At 42.7% G+C, this 19,855-nt stretch overlaps 1 long non-coding RNA gene across 1 annotated transcript in view; it reads right to left on the bottom strand.

Annotated features, from left to right (window-relative positions):
* Positions 1-19,855, bottom strand: part of LOC148002826 (uncharacterized) — a 91,677-nt gene that overhangs the window by 36,884 nt on the left and 34,938 nt on the right. The window contains exon 2 of the long non-coding RNA XR_015631196.1: positions 11,826-11,916. This is a non-coding gene — a long non-coding RNA (uncharacterized LOC148002826). The remainder of the gene's footprint in view (positions 1-11,825; positions 11,917-19,855) is intronic.

Genomic DNA, 19,855 nt, shown 5'->3' with positions numbered 1-19,855 from the left:
AGGTTTGGTTTCTTGGGGAGGATTGCAAAGAACTTAAGAAATATATTGGGTTATCATCCCCTTATGTTAAGATTCTTAGAATTATAACTGACTAATTAATGAATCCTCAAAGAGCCCAGAGGGTGCCTGCTCTAGGAACAGCTCTGGGTATCACAAAAGGAAGATAACAAAGGCAAGAATCAGAGTGGTGCCCACAGTGAGTGTCATGGAACCTGCATCCTACAAGACGACCTGATCTTAAAACGTTCTAATATCAATAAAGTTCTAAGTTAGTGAAGAGAGAGAGTATACCTTAATGCTTACACAGGAGGTCCTTCACAAAAGCCCTCCAGATGCACACAAATACTCACAGGAAAGACATTTAACATGTTTAAGTGAGAATTTCTGGAACATATTTCAAATAGCTTCTAGTTTCTCTTCCCTACTTCCATCTCTGTCCCAGTTTATTTTCTGTGACTGTAATAAAATACTGACCAGAAGCAACTTGTGGAGGAAAGGGTTTATTTTAGCTTACAAGTCCCTTTTCAAAGGAAACCAGAGTAGGAGCTCAAGGCAGAGGCTCGAAGCAAAAACCTGTGGAGAAATACTGCTTATTGGCTTGCTCCCAGACTCATCACTCAGCTACCTTGCTTGTACAGCCTGGACCTGCCTACCTAGGGCAGGTACCACCCACAGTGGACTGGGCTGACATCAATTAGCAATCCAAAAATTATCCCACAGTTATTCTAGCATGTCAATCTGATGGATATAATTCTTCAACCTAAGTTCCCTCTTCCAACGTGACACGGGGCTTCTGTAAAGTTGACAACTAAAGCTAACTGTGACAACCACCCTACTCACAATTACTCTATTGCCAACTCTTTGGGAAGCATGACCAGAAATAGGTGGACAAAACTTCTAGTAGCTTTGTCTGTATACCTACAACTCTAGTACAGAAGTTTGCTCTTCTTCCCTATATATTTTCAGGTAACTATGGAGTCTGATCCCATGCGGAATGCACTAGGGTTTGCTAGGACGTTGTAAGGAGAATACAGAGACTTGATTACAGTTCCAGGTTCAACCTGGATCTCAAAACGGACTTATTACTGTAGATCTTCCCCCATCAGACAGGGTTAATGACACCAATCTCACCTCAGCCCTGAACGGTAAAACAAATTGAAGAAGTTAATGGATAGGAGAACACTTTGTGAACTCCAAGGCATTAAATTAACATTAGCTTTTAAAAAGAATAAATAACTTATAAGATGATATCAGATTCCGATATTAAGATTCATCTTCCTTGCAATCTTGACTGGATTTGGAATCACCTAGGAGACACATCTTGAGGCATGTCTCCCAATCACAGGATTGTCTTTCTAGAGAACTAAAAGTAAGGAAGAAAGATACTCTCTGGCTGTGGATGGCATTAACCTATGGACTGCCTATCAAGAGGACAAAGAATGAAGAAGTCAGTTTAGAACTAGTAGTCTTTTCTCTGCTTCCTGGTTGCAGATTCAATTTGACCAACTGCCCTATATACCTGTTTCCACAGGTTGTGCCACTCTTGCTGACAGACCCTCCCTGCCATGATGTACCCTTGAATTGTGGGACAAAATAAGCCCTTCTTTTCTTTCTTTTTTTTTTATTAACTTGAGTATTTCTTATATACATTTCAAGTGTTATTCCCTTTCCCGGTTTCCGGGCAAACATCCTCCTCCCCTCTCCCCTTCCTTATGGGTGTTCCCCTCCCAACCCTCCCCCCCCATTGCCGCCCTCCCCCCATAGTCTAGTTCACTGGGGGTTCAGTCTTAGCAGGACCCAGGGCTTCCCCTTCCACTGGTGCTCTTACTAGGATATTCATTGCTACCTATGGGGTCAGAGTCCAGGGTCAGTCCATATATAGTCTTTAGGTAGTGGCTTAGTCCCTGGAAGCTCTGGTTGCTTGGCATTGTTGTACTTTTGGGGTCTCGAGCCCCTTCAAGCTCTTCCAGTTCTTTCTCTGATTCCTTCAACGGGGGTTCTATTCTCAGTTCAGTGGTTTGCTGCTGGCATTCGCCTCTGTATTTGCTGTATTCTGGCTGTGTCTCTCAGGAGCGATCTACATCCAGCTCCTGTCGGTCTGCACTTCTTTGCTTCATCCATCTTGTCTAATTGGGTGGCTGTATATGTATGGGCCACATGTGGGGCAGGCTCTGAATGGGTGTTCCTTCAGTCTCTGTTTTAATCTTTGCCTCTCCCTTCCCTGCCAAGGGTATTCTTTTTCCTCATTTAAAGAAGGAGTGAAGCATTCACATTTTGATCATCCGTCTTGAGTTTCCTTTGTTCTAGGGATCTAGGGTAATTCAAGCATTTGGGCTAATAGCCACTTATCAATGAGTGCATACCATGTATGTCTTTCTGTGATTGGGTTAGCTCACTCAGGATGATATTTTCCAGTTCCAACCATTTGCCTACGAATTTCATAAACTCGTTGTTTTTGATAGCTGAGTAATATTCCATTGTGTAGATGTACCACATTTTCTGTATCCATTCCTCTGTTGAAGGGCATCTGGGTTCTTTCCATTTTCTGGCTATTATAAATAAGGCTGCGATGAACATAGTGGAGCACGTGTCTCTTTTATATGTTGAGGCATCTTTTGGGTATATGCCCAAGAGAGGTATAGCTGGATCCTCAGGCAGTTCAATGTCCAATTTTCTGAGGAACCTCCAGACTGATTTCCAGAATGGTTTTACCAGTCTGCAATCCCACCAACAATGGAGGAGTGTTCCTCTTTCTCCACATCCTCGCCAGCATCTGCTGTCACCTGAGTTTTTGATCTTAGCCATTCTCACTGGTGTGAGGTGAAATCTCAGGGTTGTTTTGATTTGCATTTCCCTTATGACTAAAGATGTTGAACATTTCTTTAGGTGTTTCTCAGCCATTCGGCATTCCTCAGCTGTGAATTCTTTTTTCAGCTCTGAACCCCATTTTTTAATAGGGTTATTTGTTTCCCTGCGGTCTAACTTCTTGAGTTCTTTGTATATTTTGGATATAAGGCCTCTATCTGTTGTAGGATTGGTAAAGATCTTTTCCCAATCTGTTGGTTGCCGTTTTGTCCTAACCACAGTGTCCTTTGCTTTACAGAAGCTTTGCAGTTTTATGAGATCCCATTTGTCGATTCTTGATCTTAGAGCATAAGCCATTGGTGTTTTGTTCAGGAAATTTTTTCCAGTGCCCATGTGTTCCAGATGCTTCCCTAGTTTTTCTTCTATTAGTTTGAGTGTGTCTGGTTTGATGTGGAGGTAAGCCCTTCTTTTCTTAAGTTGCTTTTGCCTACTGTTTTGTTATAGTAACAAGTAATAAATACACACAGAAATAGGCAGGAAGCCTTAATTACACAGCTTTGTGTGTTATGATTTTTAATACAATTACTGTTTTCATATCAAAGATGAGTACTGAGTGCTTCCAAATGAACTTCTCTTTTTATCTCTGTCTTAAAATAACTTAGTTATTTTAGGAAAACAACTCATTACAAAACCCAGGGTCATATTTATTCATCAACAGCTACTTCTTCATCATGTGTCTTCAGGTTGGTTCTGGCTCTGTGAATTGGTGAAGGTATGCTTCATTTAGACCCGTAGTAACAGCAATAGTAGAGGTTCCACGGACACAGTCAAACGCACAAACACTTTGCACTTTTTTAAGTCCAAGTTCAGTCAAAGTCTTGCCCATTATCATCCCATTGGCCAGAGCAAGTCACAAGACAAGACTCAAACTGAATGGATGGAGGAAGAAGACTCAGCCTTTGGACATAGAGTGCAGAGAGGCAGAGAACATTCACTATCAATAATTCTCCTGCCAACCTCCAGGCTGGGTTCTTCTGCCACTGTCAGCAAAGACTCAGAAGGAACTGCCTCCATGGGCACTGTTTTCTTCACAAATGGAAGAAAATAGAAATTACCTGAAAACAGCAATGTTCCCTACTGTTTATGAAATCCCAAGGAGGACACTACTGTTAAGGTCAACTGAAAGTAAATGCATGGTTTTGAAGTTAACCAGAGGAGAAAAAAAGGAGAGTTCACAAAGATTGAAAATTGTTAGTCACTCAGATGAGGAGATCATCTTCTAACACAGCTGTTAAGTGCATTGCAGCTCGGTCACGGATTAACAATCATCATCATATGACATCATCATCATCATCATCATCATCATCACCATCACCATCATCATCATCAGCCCAGTGAGATGGCTCTATAGCTAAAGGTGTTTGAAGACCCAAGTTCAAGGATCTCACATGGTGGGAAGAGAATCAACTTCCACAAATTGGCCTCTGACTTCCACAGGTGAGCCCTCAAAAATGCCTGTGTGCATACGCACACAGGCACACATGTAGATGTTTACATAAAATAAACAAACAAAATATTTTTTAAATAAAAGAAAAAATTACCTTTCCCCAGATGAACCTTAAAATAGAACTCATTACCTATCTTAACTACTGAGCTCCAAACCATGGGCACATGACTGGCCAATGCATTAGCCTGGAGTTTAAAGTCTTCTTCCTACCCTTTGGATGGTACCACTGACTCCTTGATTGACAAAGAATTCTGGGGAGATGACAGACCCTATAACAACTGAGGGTGAACTACCTATTGATTTGACATTCTCAAGCCAATGAAGTTTTACATTTAAAAAGAGAGGGATGCTGCATGCTATATTCTTGCATTTATGACCCAACATGAGTAACTGCTACATGGACTATAATTTCATTTTGTTTTATTTCTGTTACTATAAATTATGTTATGGCTTGGGGGGGGCAGTCCTCATATGTAGCAATGTAAATTCCGAAAGTCTAGTTAAATTCACTGTGTAACTCAGGCTGGTCATCCTCCTGCCTCAGCCTCCAGAATAGCTGGGATTATAAATGCACACCAACACGCTTGACATTAAAGCTTTATATTGTTGTTCTTGATGGTGATGTTGTTGTTATTTAATCAGTAGAGGACAACTGGACAACCTAGCCATTTTGACCTCCTCTGCATATGAGCCCTGAGGTTATGCTGAAGTTAAAATGAAAAAGGTGGAAGCAGAGCTCCCAGGGGGAACTTCTGGGGGACGCTAAGTCCTTCAGTCTCTAGTGAGCCAAGGACTTCGCCCACAGTGTCTCTGCTGAGAATCCATATGAGGGGAGAAGAGCAGGAGGAACTGTCACGTCCAGCCCACTTCTCTGACCTTACATCTTAATTTTAGATGCTTTCCACAATTTTCTGAACATAACTGGGTAATCTAATAAAGGTAGATTAAATTACAGCCGAGTATTTTCAGATCTGAACATGGGAAAAATGTATCTTGTTTCAAAAAAAAAATGATAAACTGTTCCACACTCATTTGGTTTTTCTGTTATCTGGGAACTGGTTGAACAGGAACTTGGGTTGTTGTATGTAAAAGCCCTCACAGCTGTGTTGGTTTTTCCTAATTTGAAAATGAAAAAAATAAAAGCAATCTTTAACTCCACAAAATAGTATTTTATCATATATCAACAACGTGAGGGAACTTTACAAATATATTTCATTTAGTAATAGAAACTATTTTCTGTACACACACACACACACACACACACACACACACACACACACACACACAAACACCTGAAAACTCTCTAAGTAAGAAATGCTGGCTACCAAATCACTTAGGTAATTCTGTGAAGGAGGGGGGAAAACATGGATTTAAACCAAATGAAATATTGGTCCTGTTCTGGTTCAGCTGGCAGCATGCTTAGACACAGGGATTTTGATCAAGCTTAATAGGTTTAGAACATTAGTGTGGAGAACCCCATCTTTTATTCACAGTGGAGGCTTACTTCCATGAGAGAAGGCGAGGTACTTTCCTAATTGGCATATTTAAGAAACTTTTAATTTCCCCTCATTTATTATTGGGCAATGTTATTGTCTGCTCTAACATATAGTAGTGTAGCATATCTCCAGTAGTTTTGCTTCAAATTTGTGCGTATTTCTTGACCATTTTCTCATGAGCAGTAGGATGTATATAACTCATGGCAAGGCACACAGGCTAAGGTTGACCAGATGGCCATTGGAAGAGCAGTCTAATAACATTTGGCTCTCTTCCAGAAGTTTCCAGAGGTTTTTTTGCTGCAGCAAATGGACTTGGAGAGTCCCAGAAGTCTGAAGACCCAAAGGAGATGCTGAGATCTCCAGGGAGTACAAGTGATTTTCCTAGTTTGTATAACACACATCCACACCCAGTTGAATGATGCAGATGTGTGAATTGCATGCTATAGAAATAGAGTATTTAAAACAGAGTGAGAACACACACATTCAGGAAAAGGAGAGGAAGAAAGGAAGGAAGGAAGAAAAAGGAAGGGAGGGAGGGAGGGAGGGAGGAAGGGAGGGAATTATCCCTTTGTTCAGTCTATTCATTACAAAGAATTCTAAGCTATTTACTCTTAAAGCATCAGATGCCCTGGAACTGGAGTAACAGATGGTTGAGAGCCACTTTGTAGGTGCTTAGAATGAAGCACAAGTCTTCTGCAATAGCAATAAGTGACTTAACTTCTGACCTACCTCTCCAGACCCTTTCCAAATCATTTAAAAAGAAATAGTCAAACCCTTTCTTTGCACCACCATTCCACATATACACTGTTGCCTTCAAGTGTATTGGGAGATGTGTTGGGTTTGTTCATATAGTCAATCTAATATTCTAAAATTTTTACATTTAAATTTAACCATTTTGAATTATACAGGGCTACAGCCCTTGATGTTGAAGATGAGTGTCAGAGGAAAAGGTGATGTGGTTTACCCGAAGTTCAAGATTCACAGAAGCAGGATCAAATATTAAAGACCCTGTTCATGAGTCAGAGCATAAATGGAATTGAAGCACTTAACATTTGCTTCAAAGATTTTCAAAATGTGGGCATCTGTCTATTCTGTCCTTTTGAGGCAAGAAAAAGAACCTGGTTGCTCTGGGAAAATGTTGAATAATCCCAGGACTGGAACAAAAGCATTCTTGCCTGTGGAGGTTAATCCCAGGAGGAGGTCCAGAATTACCCTGAATGAAAAGATCGTCTGAGCATGTCTGTGTGAATTCTCTCTATTAAAGTAAGTGGGGTGGCCAGACCATTTATACATGGATGAGTGATTCCCTGAGCTAGAATCCTGGATTATGGAAAAATGAAAAAGGCACAAACACCCATTGCTCTCTTCTTCCTGTCTAAGGTTGCAATGTGGCCAGCTGCTTCCAGTTCCTGCTTCTTTCAGTCCATGATGAAGTGTACCCCAGCAATATGAGCCAACCCTTCTCTCCTGAAACTGCTTTTGTTGTGGCATTTTATCATAGAACTAGAAAAATAGCTAAGGCATTGGCTGCCTCATCCTTAGTTACAAAATTTCTGAGACAGGTCCACTTCCTTTGTGGTGTGTGTGTGTGTGTGTGTGTGTGTGTGTGTGTGTGTGTGTGTTTGTGTGCGCACATGCGCACTTACATTGGACATACCCTCTTCTCTGTATCAAGGGGGATGTTTTGTTAACTCAGACTAAAATTATGGAGTTTTCTCAGCTTCCCTCTGCGGGTCCTGACATTTGAAGTACAGCTATTAATTATTATGGGATGCTTAACCAACAGTTTACCATCTCTTTCCCTCCTACTCCTCAAAGAGAACAAGATTGCCCAGATTCCACTCTTCCTTTAGAACAGCAAACCCTGAATTGATAAAAATTAAAAGAAAGCAAACATCCCTGTATTAATAAGTATTGTGACCTATCAGCCTGTCCATGCTAATAAAGTATAAGATATCTCTCTATTCATCATCTTTATTTCCTCAGAGACACCAGGAGACAATATTCCTCCAAAAAGAGAAGTGCATCTGGTAAAGGCAGAGGCTCAGCAGATCGCACCTCCCCAATTTGTCACATTACCAGGAATAAAATGAGGGGGTGGGGACATACAATGCAAAGTGTCTTGGTGACCTTTTGTCTATCAACCACTGTCATCAGCCAGATTAGCATCCCAGGCAGAGAGTGGAAGGGTCTGACCGCTCTGTGCTTTTGCTGAGACTAATTTCCTTTCCAGCATTCAAGGCCTCAGCCACTGGGCCTTCCTGGCAGTTCTGACTCCTTTGCCAAAGCAAGGATGTTAGGGCTTTCTTGTTTGGGAAGAGAATAAGCTACTTTCCTGGAAGGCAGCAGCTTCCAAGGGACACAAACCGTGTGTTAGAGCTTCAGGTACAGATGGTCATCATGAGCTAACCAACAAGACATCATGATAAGCCCTTTAACCATGGTATACACTTAAGCAAGACTTTCTTCCTTTGAAACAAAGAATTAGGTTGAGAGAGAATTCCAGAAAGAGAAATGCAGGAGGGAAGCAAAGGCAATCTTGAAATCTGGACACTGATAAGTCTGTTGGGAGCCTGGGAAGAGCTTCAAACCCTAGCATGGCTGACCTGACTCACCTTCTGGTTATCCTGTTATATTTCCTAGCGCCTGTCACCCCACGCAGTGAGATCTTATTTCAGGGTTAAGTTCTCTACCCACCAAGGGGTTATACACAGGGGGATTTGCTTCTCCAACATCTCCAATCTTACAAATAATTATTCTCCAGTAGCTAGCACTACTCAACACTCAGGCGTGGCTCAGAAAAATCAAAAACACGTCCAGGGTTTTTTTCTCTGGGCAGGCCCACTGCATAATAAGATACCAGCTTCTCTTGGAATTCTACATTTATTTGTGGGATCATTTAATGATGCCTTTCCTTGTGATGGTAATCTCCTTGAAGCTAGCTTCTGCTTCTCATTTCCATGCTACCAGCAGCACCCAGAGCACTTGACAATACTTAGGAGAAATGACTAAGTAGGTACCAATGAAATCAAGCCATGGGATGATAAGCCCAAGTTTAACTAACAGTGGAGTAGAGGCTACAATCAGGCTGCCTACCTTCTTATACCATTCTTACTACAGATAGACGTAGACAGCCCAGAAAGCCTGGGCTTTAATCTTTACTCACCCCATTCACTTGCCCTATAAACTTGGCCAAGTTACATGACCATCTTTATCCTCATTTTCTTCTTATGCAAAATGGAGATAAATCACACACTTCTGTCATTATTATAATTAATACAATAATTATCAACTAGTATCATTCTAAGAATACCCTTGTCCTGATTAGGTTCCTATTGCTATGGTAAATATTGTGACTAAAATCAACCAGGAGAGGAAAGGGTTTCTTTCACTTCCCAAGATAACAGTCCACAATGAAGGAAAGTTGGGTTAGGAATTGAAGGCAGGAAGCTGGAGGCAGGAACTGAAGCAGAGGCCATGAAGGAATGCTGCTTACTGGCTTGCTCCCCATGACCTGCTTAGCCTAATTTCTTATATATTCAAGGACCATTTGCCTGTTGGTAGCATCATTCACAGTGAGCTAAGCTTTTTTACAACAATTCCTAATTAAGAAAATGACCCCATAGACTTGCCTTTAGGCCAATATGATAGTCATTTTCTCAATCGAGATTTCCCCTTCCCAATGACTCTACTTCCTGTTAAGTTGACAATGAATGAATGAATGAATGAACGAACGAACTAACCAGCATAAAGTCACTCCACACTCCCAAATCCAGACATTAAAATTTTGTAATAATTTAGATAAAAATGTGGCTGTTACTGACTTGGAGAATTCTAAACGCCTAAGAGTTTTCAGGACTTTAATGAGGGAACGGGGTTTGGGGGGGGGGGATGAAGGCTAAGAACGCATACAGAAGGTCCTAGCATTTTGGAGAGAGTGTCTCTAAGCTGACTAAGAGAACAAACTGTTTTTAAAATGTCAATTTGGGCATTTTTAGAAGCATTTATTTACAGACAATCCTGTTATGATAATTACAAGTGTTCTCTATTCATCAAAATACATTCCCTAGGGCTTTCTCCCTACAGATATTTATTAACCTTCTTCCAATTAACATTGCTACTTAAAAGGAGCAAAGCTGCATTTCCCTTAAAATATTTCATAATTGATCATTTACTGGTTCCAGCAAGTCCATCAATCCTGCCCCCTTTGGTGCCACGCCCAGAGCAAGGTCCTGCTTGCTTGCAAACTTTACGATTCCCACTCCTTCTGAGGGAACACTTCCTTGCCTCCCTTATCTGTGGAACAATTCTTTGTCACAGCTCAAGAGCAGGTTCAGTCCTTAGGAAGAATACTTCTGAAAGAGTCCTCTCTACTTTATGTGACCTTACATGGTTTGATTTAAGTTCCTTTAGGATATCTACCACAGTCGGGAGCTACAGTGGACCCCTGTGGTCTTATTTAATGCTCATCTCTGACATCTAGGCCCAGGGCTTCCCCAAAGGCATGGTTTCTCTTCTTCTGCCACACATTAAGGGCTCATGTTATTTACTGAATGGAGAGTGTGTTCTCCAGACCAATTTGACTGGGTTAGAAAGAGCTGCTTAGAGAGTTATGCCTGCTAGACTCAACCAAATGAACAGGGAGTCTGTAAGCCCCTTAGCAGGAAAAATCTCTCTCTTCTAGAAGTAGCATACAGTTTGAGAATCTTCACAGAAAACAATCTTCATTATTGGCAAACTTCTGGTTGTCAGGGAGATGAAAACTATTTAAATGGTTAAGATTGACTCATCCTTTAATGAAGCAATGCACAATAAAAACCTTCACATTCTCCCCCTCCCACCTCTCCCACACAAGCCCACCAACCTTAACAGAGGCGTACCAAGAACCTTGTTTTGTGAAATTAATATAAGCCAGAAGAAGGCAGCAATGATGTTGGTTGTGTGCCAGAAATTCTAGCCTCAATAACATTAAATTAATCATCCAAGAAAACTAATAGAAACAGTACAGTGCTGTTGACTAATTTATTTATTTAAGGATCTCCCTCTGATTATGCTCAGAGGAGTCCCTTGGAAAATTCATTATTTGGGATAACCCTGTACTGATGAAGAAAGTTACTGACCCACAAGGATTACACTTCCTCCTGCTTCTGCCACCTGTTTACCTCTCTGCACCGTTGCCCCAGGTTTTTCCCTTCCTTATTCCAGGTAGGACCTTAGGTCTAAGCTTCCCACTCTATCCATGCCCACAGCCTGCCTCTGGCTCTTTTCCAAAACTAGAGACCCTAGACTCTTACCACCAACTCCACCCACCCCTCTGAGCTACCTGATGATTATAGGTCCTGTCTCTGGGGTTCCTTTCCTGGTAGGTACCCTAGACTCTTGCCTCCAACTCCACCCTTCGCATTTTTAAATTTTTCTCTCCTTTTTCATCTCTATTTCTCCTTTCCCCCTTCTTGACTTCCTTCAAACGCAGCTCCCAATTATTGCCTTTATATTGGGGTTATCAGGGGGAAAATGGTGTGCCAATTCTAAAAATATAAATGAAGGCTTCCAAGTTCAGGTGCCTTTAGGGGCTGGAGAGAGGACTTAAGTTAATGACATGGACAATGGTGAGCACTGTGGTAATCGGAAGTGGCGTGGGCCTCCTCTTGAGCAGCTATACTCGGGTAGCTGCTATTCAGCTCCCACCATTGTTGCCAGGAGAAAATTTTGCACTCAGACCAGATCTTTCAAGCAAGGAACGCTGTCTTTTGAAGCCATTCCTTATATCTGAAAAGCCAGTCTAGAGAGATGTCTCAGTAGTTAAGAGATTCTGCTCTTCTTGCAGAAGACCAGAGTTTGGTTAATGTTTGACTGGATTCAGCCTAGAAGCTGGCCTTCTGCCTGCACTCATGCTAATGTCCCTGGATCACAGTCCTTTTCCATAGCTGAACACCCCCCACTCCCATGTTCCTAAATCTCACTTCCCTTTGCAGTTATTCTTTCTTATTTTTCTTCTTCTCTTCCCCTCTTCTTACCTCCTGTACCCCTTTCCTCTGCTTCCACTCCTTCCTCTCTTTCTCTTCCTCTTCCTTCTTCCCCTTCTGATATCTTCAGATTCCAGTTTTCCTGCAAGGTTAACCCAGACATTAACAGCATAGACCAGTAGAAGAAGAAAGATGGTGTTAGAAGGGCTAAGACTCAAACCTCGGGTCAAGCGAGGTGGGCAGGGTAAGCAGCAGGAATCATGGAGTGTGGGTAGCCCCCTATGCTCTTCTGAGATGCAGTTCAGAAGAGTGTGGAGATATCAGGGGCCATTAGCAATATTTCAGCAGCTTGCCTCTCACCTGCCTTCAGCTTCTTTAGTCCATCACAGCACATGGGGCTTCGGATGGCTTTCCCAAGAACAACTAACATTGAAGAGGGGAAAACTACAATGCTTTCCAAAGCAGTACTATAAGCCAAGGTTGTCAGGCTGGAAGCAATTCCAGCCACTCCCATCTTAATGGGAAACATCAGCAAACTGTAGGGTCCAAGGTGATGACTGAAACAGGAGCATGGACCATAGCTGTCCACCTGAGCAGGGCATCCCAAGGCCCCATTGTGAGTTTGACTTCTTGGAGTAAAGGGACAGGAGATGTAGAGGTGGCAGTCTCCAATGAATAGCTGTCAAGTGCTTTGTGTGAATTGTGTCATTTTGCTTTCACGTGACTTTTCGAGATAGGAGCTGCATTGATCTCTGCTTTACAGATGAGGAAACTGATGATAGACAGATAGTTCACTTGACAATATATTCAAGGTCACAAGCACACTTTTCTCCAGCTAACTGTGGGAATTAAGTGCGGAAATTAATGTACTAAAGTTTCAGCACCACTGGATTAATAAGAGGTGCGTTTTCATTTTAAACAAGTTTTCACAAAGCTATTAACAGGGGGAAAATATGCTAATATATTACACTTCCCATGAGACTCATTCATTCATTAAATTTTGATTGAATATTCACTATATATATATAAAAGGGTGCATATGGAAGGTTCTAGAATCATGAAGTCATGCAATATAGCATCATTACTGATGCCTCCTTCCATATATCTCTGGATTTACCATATCACTTGGTCTGGTTTTAAAAGCTGTAGCACACCTTCCCATTGAAGGAATGCCTGGGGTCAAGATGGCCCAGGCTATCTGCCAACTCCTTATCTTCCTCTGGAGTGATGACAACTCTGCAGGCCCATGTGGTAGTCAACATCACCTTGCTGCCTCTGCCTTTCCCTGAATCAAGGCTCTAGTAAGTCTCCTTCCTCCCTCCTACCCAGGCTCCTCTCCCTTCTCTCATTCTGCACCATGGCATGAAATCTAAGAACATGTCACTTTGACTTGACCACTTAAGTGACAAGTTCCAAGAGAGACCCTAGATGGACGCTTTCCTTCTCTTCCCATGAGGCAACTCTTCTTTGCCACTCTGAGTCCTATCAACCAGGAATATGGTGCTGTGACAGTTCATGTGAAAGATACTGGGACTTAGGCAGGCTAGGGCTTGTCACATGGGAAAATGGCTTGGGAGGAGGATCATTCATTTCCTGCATTAACAAACTGGCAAGTGTTACAGGTCCCATTATGTTGTTTTAATAAACTTGGACACTCAGACCAAAGAGACCTTAGGGTACTCTAAGCAAAGCCAGACTTTCCCATGGGCAGGGTGGGCCACCATCTCTATCAATTAATGTCCACCCTTCTCTGGAAACCTTTCTCAGAAAGCAAAAACTCTCTTGTATTATCATGTGAGTAAAGTTAATTCCCGTTAGAACACAATGCCATTTCAAAACCTTAGCTTAAAGGACCCTTAGCTCAAGGGGGGAGTGACTCTTGGGATTTAACAGGAAACAGTTCTCCGTGACATGAAGCCAGCAATTGCTGGGGGCTGTAAATAAGATAGAGCACTTGGGAGCAAGGAGAAAACATTGGATTAAGTCTCCTGGGGGAGGCACGGCATTTATCTAGTTCATTGATGTGTCCCTCAGATAGTCATAGTCCTCTTCCGTTTCTGAGCCCATTTTCTCTGCTTGACAAACAAGCAAATGAGGGCCAACCATAGCTTCAGGTGCTGGGAAGTGAAAAGAAGGATTGGGATGCACCTTAGGCATCCCAGAAAAGATAGAAGAGAATCTATTCATGATGACCTAAGCATGCATAGATATTGTAGGCCTACAGCTGGGAAGGAAAAGTCATATTCACACACCTGGAAGAGAGTGCAGTTACAGAGTCAACCATTTTTGTCAGTTTCTACTCTTCTGCAAGTGTTTACCCTGGGAAGACACCAGCTAAGTGAGGCCACCTACTTAGTGGCTATGAGCAGAAGAAGAACTGACCCAGTACTATTGTTTACCAGCCTTGTGGTCTTGAGCACATGACTTTATCCTCCATGATTCAATTCCCAATATATTAAGGTAGAATTATAATAGGTAGTCCATGGGGCACGCCAGCTTAGAGCAATTGTGTTTGAAGAACACACAGCTCAGTGCTCAGCACTGAACAATAGCGTGAACAGAAATGATGATGCAGATGGTGAAGCAAAGGCAGATTAACAGATGATTGTAAGGAGCTGGGTTTGTACAAGTGCCACTGTCATTTGGTGTGTTAGGGAGAGAAATCAGTCACACCATGTGATCTAACACAAAGGCTCAGGACTCTGGGCTGGTTACAGATCATTTCCATACCTTGATTTCCTCTTCCGTCAAGTGAATATAATGATCAGACTTAACCTCGTGGAATTTGTAGGAGGATGCATTTATTCATCAAATATTTATTAAGTAATTATTTTGTGCCAGAAATTACTCTGTGCTCTTGGGATAGATCTGTGATCAAAAATAGACAAAGATGCTAATTGAATGAGCCAATATACAAGCCTTTGGGAACAACACTTGTCACTAGGAAGCCCCCAGGAAAAGAAAAGTAAGGTATCAGAGAGGGAGTCACAGCTCTGCAGTTCAGTACAGTTACATAAACCCAGGTCCCAGCCCCAACACTGCAGCTTTGTGAGTAGGAAAAAAGCCTTAACCTCTCTAGTTCTCATTCTTTCTGTGAGGGTCAAACAGCACTGTCAGAAGACTGGATTTAGAGTCACCTAGGAGACACACCTCAAAGTGTGTCTGTAAGGGCACTTCCTGGTAGGTTTAACTAAGGCGAGAAGACCTATGTTAACACCACCATAAACTAGGCTGTGTACCATAAACTAAGCTCGAGTGACATAGTCAATTAAGAGGGGGAAAGAGGAGACCAAGCGGGCACCAAAATTCATCTCTCTCTACTTCCAGACTGCAGACACAATGTGGCCCAACACCTTGGGCTCCCATGCTGGGCCTCCTGTGCCACGGGGTAGCATTACTTCTCAGACTGTGATCCAAAAGAAACCCTGCCTTTCTTCAGTTGTTTTTTTCCCCAGCAAAAAGCAAAAACAAAATAAGCAAGCAAACAAATAGACAAAACCAAGTAACATTCTTTCCTATCTATGTAAAGGGACCTTCCTTCCTTCCTTCCTTGGGGGTTACTTCAGAGCAGAAGCAGAGCACCTGTTCTGTGCAAGGCCATCTGTGCATGTTGCTTCTTATTTTAGTTTCCCAGGACTATCATGACACACTCGGTCGCTTAAAACAGCAGAAATGTATTCTGTCGCAGTCGCAGATCTGGAGGCTAAGTCTGCAGTCAAGGTGTCATGAGGATTAGTTCCTTCTGGAGGCTCTGAGGGAAAAATCTGTTCACTCCTCTCTCCTAGCTTCTGGCGGTTGTGAGTAGTCCTTAATGTACCTTGGCTAGTAGACACCTCCCAGCAGTCACTGCCTCTGTTTCTACCTGGTGGTCTAGTCTGTGGCTGCTTGCTTGCCCTGCTCTATTCTTATGAGGATTCTTGAAGCTAGGGCCCATTGAAAATCCAGTGTAAAGTCATCTTAACTAAATTACATCTCTAGGGGCCGTCATTCTATTCTGACTGTTTGGAGGACATGGATTTGCATAGATACCGTTCTGTCCATTCATTATCATTCCCTTTAACCTTGCTCCTTATTGCAATCTTCCTGCTCTACTCATTCCAACCCCCAAATGCACAAAGGCCTTGTTGTCTCTTAGTAAGTAGTTGCTGGGTTATCACACGGGATGCTTAGGAGGCCAGTAGCACTGAGCTATCTCAGCAACAGAGGCAAGTCTGAGAGTCTTCCTAAACATCTGCACAGCATTGCTCACTTGCAAAATGAGTGCATTTTTCTCGAGCTACTTGGTGATTAAACCCCCCTAGTGAAGTAACCCAAGTACTAATGAATCAATTAAAACCCCTCAGTTCTACTGCTAAGAAGAGACCAGGTGTCTTAAGGAGGCTTAAGTCATGGAATCGGCCTTAACTATGTAAGTATCTGGTGGGTCTCTATGGAAATGAATTTGGAGAAGGGCAGGATTTGCTGGTTATCCTATGCTACTCTGCTAGCCTTCTTTCTATTTATTTATTTATTTAAGTATTTGTATATTTGGTGGGTTGTTATGGGAATGTATTAGGAGAAGGGTAGGAGTTGTGGTCTATCTATCTATCTCTCTATCTCTCTATCTATCTATCTATCCCTCTATCTACTTATCTATCTATCCATCTATCTACATCCCAATCACTGTTCCCCTTCCCAGTCCACTCACCTTGAGTAGCTCACAAGCTGGGCTGTGACTTGAACACCTACATAGAAATCATGATGAGTAGTCTCCAATGCCTGCCTGTTAGAAGTTCACAGTACAGTAACTGCTCAGAAATTTGGGTAAAATAAGACCAACTAGGAGAGATGTTATGAAAAAGACAGGAAGGACATATGTGGGAGAGGCAGCGATAGATCTGGGCAGCAATACAGTGAGACAGTGAGTTGAAAATCTTTGTAGAATGGCAGATCTTAAGGGAGTGGTTCAACAAGTGGAGGTGCACGCCAGGTAGAGGACCCAGACGAAATATAATCACAGAGGTGGGAACATCCTACTGCTGCATTCTGAGGATCTGCTCCATCACATGACTGTCAGATTGTCTTGTAAGAATCTGTGAGTGGTGGAGACTCCAGAATTCAGCCACATCTTGATGGCAGAGGACCTGATCTGCCAGGATAAGGCCATATTGGGGTTGTTTTGATGCTAACAGCAGATGGGCGGATGCAGGAGACCACCCTACTTAATAGCACTGATCTACCTGGCATCCCGCCACTGCTCTTGCTTCAGACATCCCATAATTTGTTTAACTTGTCTAAAGACTTGTCTATAAAATGTAGATGAGTTGTGGGCGTGGTTTCGAAGCAGGACATTTCCTTGGCATATCAAAGATCTTAGGCTCCATCCCTAGCATTGCAAGGGGGAAAAAAGTCAATATCAGTTCTGCTAGACAGCATCCTGGAGAATATGCAGTGAGATGGTACATTCAACTGTATTGACCCAAACTTATTACTTGCTTTGAAGGTTTTGAAGGGACCATGCTAAAATTGAATGTCTTTTCTTGAGAAGGGGTGAATGGAGGGAGGGAGAGAGAGGGGGAGGGAGGGAGAGAGAGAGGGAGGGAGGGAGAGAGAGAGAGGGAGGGAGGAGGAGGAAGAGGAGGAGGAGGAGGGAGGCTAGCTAGGGATGTTACTTTAGAAAGCTAGCTGGGCACCTTGAAGGGAACTGAGAGACAGCTACAAGAGAGCCTGGGTTAGAGTTTGAAGAGAATGATGGGACATCTTCATCTGAGAAGAGCTCTGAGAATTCTTGGTCTTGTCCCCAAAGGATGGACAGCTCACTCTGCTTGTCCCAGAGGAAGCAGGTCCTCTTATCAAGGAAGAGTAGAACAGAACTCAGAGTCTCTGGGAGTCTTTGGGAGATTATTAATTGAAGGGGTCGCTGGAAAAGATAGCACCATAGACAAGGACCAGTGGATAGTACATGGATCAACCAAGTGCATCCTCAGCAAAGACCAAACTTCCCTTGTGATGCCCCGGTGCCAACACTAAAGCTTCCTGGAGGTAGACATGAGCTCTTGGCATCTTATGCCCATCTCATTTTTTACTAGAGCCTGCAGTGTCCCTCGTTTCCTCACTTTTGTATTCTCAGCACCCTTCATGGCCTCTGCTTAAGTCTCATGGCCTCTGCTTAAGGCCTTTCCCAAGGCCTAGCATAAGACAATCTACCCCTTCCCTGAGCCCTAGAAGTACTGGCGATAGCTCACCCTGCTTAGTAGCTGGTGGTTCTTTAAATTTCATAGCAGGGGGCATTGCACAGAGGTATCTCGTGCAAATGAAGCAGCCCTTGCAATACATCAGCACCCACTGGCAATGCTCCTGCTGCTTGTTTTCCTCTTGCTTCACAGGGATATTATTATCATTGTTTGGACACATATGGTGGATGGCATCATTGGGAACAACACAGTCCTTGAAACAGGGTTGTGTGGGCATTAGCTGTTATGCCAACCTTTCTTCTCCCACTCGGAAAAACATCCTGGAGAAGCAATTGAATGAATATGATATTAATATTAAGATAACCTTGAATCTACTCTAATTCATGTTTATTTTTTTTAATCATCCGAGAACACTGGTACTTTAACTATATGAGTCACAAATTCCTTGGGGCACACTTCATAACAATATTGTGACTCACTAGCAGGCTGTAGCCCTGAAGGTATGAATTTCTCTGGCATTAGCCTATGTGAGCGCTGCCTTCCCAGTTATACAGCAGACTTAGTGAGGGGCAGCCCCCAACTTATTCCCCTCCTCACAAGGGCATCCAGCACTTTCGAGAGAATTTCCTGATGATGAAGCCAAGAGGAGCTGGTGTATGGTGATGTTTAGGCAGTGGTTCTCAACCTTCCTAGTGCTAAAACCGTTTAATATAGTTTCCCGTGTTGTGGTGATCCCCAACCATAAAATTATTTTCATTTCTACTTCAGAACTGTAATTTTACTACTGTTATGAATCATAATGTAAATATAAATTTTTTGGAGTTAGAGGTTTCTCAAAGGGTTAATGACCCACAGGTTGAGAACTACTGGCTTAGCAGACTTTATGCTAAATGAAGTTTTCAGTGTTCTATCTACCACCATCCAATACCTATAAACATCTCTAAGAAAGGGGGAATTTTCACAAAAATTATTTGGCATAGTTTTCCGGACTTTTGTCGACTGCCAGGGACAGAAAGCTGGCTCAAATGCAGACATCGTTAATGGGAAAATAGTCAAGCAAGTGGGCATAATGGCACATGCCTGAAATCCTAGGGCTCGGGAGGCCTGGGGGGAAAGATTGAAAGTTCCAGGCTGCCCTAGGCTATGTAGCAACACCCTGCTTCACAATTCTTTCTTTCACATGTTTGAAAAGTCCAAAGACACACTTAATTTTGGCAAAGGCCAGATCTAGGTGCCGACCTTCTCCCAAGCATATCAAACATGAACTCACTTTTCAGACTACCTCAGTTCTTTGCCCTTTTGATCCTTTATTCTAGCATGTTCGGTGCTGATGTGGTAAGGACGGGTGCCAGAAACTTCAGATTCACATTCCATTGGCTAGACAATGGCCAGCAATTCCTGTCACTCTTCTGATCATATTAGAAAGAGCCAAGAGATGACACTTGGGGCCCTGCAATGAGCTACAGAATCATTCCTAGGCAACCCTGTGTGACTTAGAAGGGTGGCATGCTCAGCTTGGACTGGGGTGGGAGAGACACAAGAGTCTAAAGTAAGCATTTCGGGGTATCAGAGAAGGTAGGCTTCCCCAAAGATAATACCAGTGCTGTTACTAGGGCTAATAGGGAAGAAGGACAAGAAAGCAAATGTTTCTGACAAGCCTGAGCGAGACATAATGGTTATGCATAGAAGGCAGGAACAACAGTTTCCATGTCAACTGCTGTCACCATGGTAAGGATGACACCAATCCACTGTGTCATTTTTGGACATAAGGGGCCCTGATGTTGGCGCCAGCAGCATGGCATCGTCATCACAGGCAGACGTAGACTCATCATAATGAAGAGATGAGTATGGTATCTTCTAAGGCTACATGGAGAAGGGCCTGTGTGTGACAATTATTAGTATAAGGGA

The sequence above is a fragment of the Rattus norvegicus genome, chromosome 10 (genome assembly GCF_021556685.1).
Source record: "Rattus norvegicus strain SHRSP/BbbUtx chromosome 10, alternate assembly SHRSP_T2T, whole genome shotgun sequence".
Taxonomy (NCBI): Eukaryota; Metazoa; Chordata; class Mammalia; order Rodentia; family Muridae; genus Rattus; species Rattus norvegicus.
The sequence above is the reverse complement of the archived record's forward strand: the minus strand, read 5'-3'. Positions and strand labels throughout refer to the sequence as shown.